This window comes from Mizuhopecten yessoensis, unplaced genomic scaffold (assembly GCF_002113885.1).
Source record: "Mizuhopecten yessoensis strain PY_sf001 unplaced genomic scaffold, ASM211388v2 scaffold8833, whole genome shotgun sequence".
NCBI lineage: Eukaryota > Metazoa > Mollusca > Bivalvia > Pectinida > Pectinidae > Mizuhopecten > Mizuhopecten yessoensis.
Window position 1 is genome coordinate 197484 of NW_018407744.1, and position 3155 is coordinate 200638.

Consider the following 3155-nt stretch of genomic DNA (forward strand, 5'->3'; position numbering starts at 1 on the left):
GGCGTTTTCTTACCCCATCTAAGACTTTTAAGTACATTGGACAAAAACTTTAAAAGATAAAGTTTTTATATAAACATGTCGTTTTTAATAAAAACGGCCATTTTCAATTCATTTGAAGTGTTCTAGTTGTTTATGCACTTAACATGTCTTACAAGCTTGCCATGGTGATATTTACTTGGAATCAGGCATAAATACAAATTAAACCTGGTTTAATGTAATTTATGAATGTCCTAGTAATACTTTGTTTTTTATTATGTTTCAATATCATGAATTTTAAAGTACTGTATTTGTTGTATCTATGATTGATATGAGCGGACGCTGACCATTAGAAGGAGGTGAGAAGGTCAAAAGTCGTATGAATTTGTGGCTATTTTTAGCACCCTATATAAGTATGTGCACTAGCTGACCCTAGGTTACTAGCCTGCTGAAGATGATGGAGGAACAAGGTGTGTACCTTCTTTTTACATCATATCTATTTTTATAAAAAATATCTAAGTGAATTTTATTACTCACCACCTCCCCTTCTTGCCTCCTTCTCAAAATGATTATTACTTCTTAAAGCGGCGTTTTCTTACCCCATCTAACCAAAAAACGTGTCTGTACTGGGGTGTTGCCGGAACGACTTCTGGTAATTCACTGATTACACGGATGTGTCGCCAGGACTCTGTTAGAACGACTTCCGGTAACACACTGATTGCCTAACGAATATGGAAGAGGACAAAACAGCATTTGTTAGTTCTGAATTACAGTTGGTGATGTCGTTTCTGGATTAGGAATTACGTGAACTCATCTAGCGTTGTAATTGAGGGAAAAAACAAAGCCAATAAAAGTCCCAAATTTCCGAACAAATAATTTCCTACACAAATCCCACAACACGAAATGTCAGTGATATCTTTATGACGGCTGTACCTAAATTAACTCCAATTTCAACACCAAATAAAAATTGTACGCAGATTTTTTTCTTGATAGAAGTCAATAACTCAACAAAAATTATGGTGTTATTTTAGGAACTGAACAAAACAAACGGGAGGACTTGGAGCATTAGATACACGGCTAGTGGAGCGAAATGTTAATCCTGTGTATTTATTATTGATAGATATTTTGCCCGTGTTTCACGACCATTAATTAACTAAAGAGTTATCTTATCAAATTATTGATAGAGTTATGGAAAAATCCTTAACCTCAAATATCAATAACTCAGGCAATGCTTTCAAATATAGAAACTTAAGAAAAGTAAAAAATTCTTTAAGTTGATAATATTTTTTGAAACTTGTGTTTGGACTGTCGGAAAGTAACCTAAGCTTTCTGAACACCTCCAATAGTGTACAATCAATACCAAGGTTTAATAAGCTGTTCCGACAGAGCATTGACAATAAGGTAACGGGATAGAAGTCGATCAAAATATATCGATTGTACCGAAAAATGTAACTGAGCCGGAGAAAAGTAAATTGCTTTGAGCCCACGGTGTCATATCCACCCTGAACAGACCATCACACAAGCTCCCGTCTTGACGCTTCAATTACCGACAAAGGCGGGCTGACCATTGTCTACGTCACGACCAAGTATCGCCCTATATTAGTGTGACTAATATATTCTTACCCTGCCCTGAGGGTGTGACAGAAATCTCTAACCCGATGGGTGATTTTTTTGGTTGTCTAATCCGATGCTCTGCCGAGGGTTGGACAACCAAACAATTCACCCCGAGGGTTGGATATTTCTCTGTTACACCCTCAAGGTAGGGGATGATTATTTTTCTTCCATTCTAATATTTCAGTCACAGCTCCACCGACAAACACATGTGGGGTATACATATCGTCATTCACTTTTGATGACGTCACAATTACCGATGACGCATTTGAATGACGTCACACTTGAACACGTGCTAATCGGTACGAGGCTATCTCCCCTAGGGGGTGACTAATAGAATCTATCGCTACTGGTTGTGTAAGATAGAGAAATCTCAACCCGAGGACAAAGTTTTTTTGTCCAGAACGAGGCTTGCCGAGTTCTGGACAAAAAATCTTAGTCCGAGTAGCGATTGATTATTTTTCTCCCATATCTAACAGTATTTTAATGTGAAATAAAGGTAAACATGGACCCAAAACACATACAGGCAATTTGTTGATGGATTGTTGACGTGACGTCATTGTATTATTGAAGTGACGTCATGCCATTGTTATGAATAGGGGAATCCCCCCGTCTCAACCCTAGGGCGGAGACAGATAAATCTAGCACCGGCAAAACGGGAGATAAATCTGTCATTTGTGGGAGAAAAGCTGATCTTTCCCGGCTAAAATGGGAGACACGCCTGTGAAGGGTGGGAGAAATACACATGAAAAATCATCTTTCTGTTTCCCGTTTGTCGTCTACATATTTCTCTCGAAAATCTTAAATACAACTTCTTTATTGAATCAATCGATTTTTAAATAAGAATCTGTGACATGGATGTTTTTAGAAAAATGTTTCACATCGTCTAAAAGTTGTGTAAGAAAAATATAATACATGATCGTTGTCCTGGAGTGTCCAATCCCATGTGAGCCTTACATGATATGAACGTTAAGTTATATATGGGACAAAAACATGATTTGATGTTGCTTTAAGATATACAATTGCTCTTCGTATACTATAATTTGTTAATTGGTAAACAATAATTTCGTTTCATGACAATCCATCAACTGCATTACTGAAGGCTTCGTTCATTCTATATTTTGGAGATTTTTTTAAAATAAAATCAAGTCATCCGCTCAAAGTGTTCGATTTTCGTGAGGTAATTCCCTTGCATATCTGGTGGTTGGACATGGAAATGCTTGCCCCTTTTACAATGTAATAACTGGCCCGAAAATGTGCACCATGTTCTAACAGATGGTGGTTAGAGGGGGACTTTTGCACAAGTTTGGTTAATAAAACTATCAAAGCTGACTGTTGGCTATAATAGCATTGCCATACTGTTCCTCATAAAACTTGCAATCCAATGGAAGATCATCCCAATATCCGGATAATGGTAGCATGTACGGGTTCTACTTTAGTTTTGTGTTTATGCGCTGGTTAAGGGAAAATGTGCTTGTAAGAGAAGAATAAACACAAAAATAACATCAACAAATCCACATTAAAAAACTATTTTTTTAAAGATTTCTTTTCGCGGGAATTTATATTTT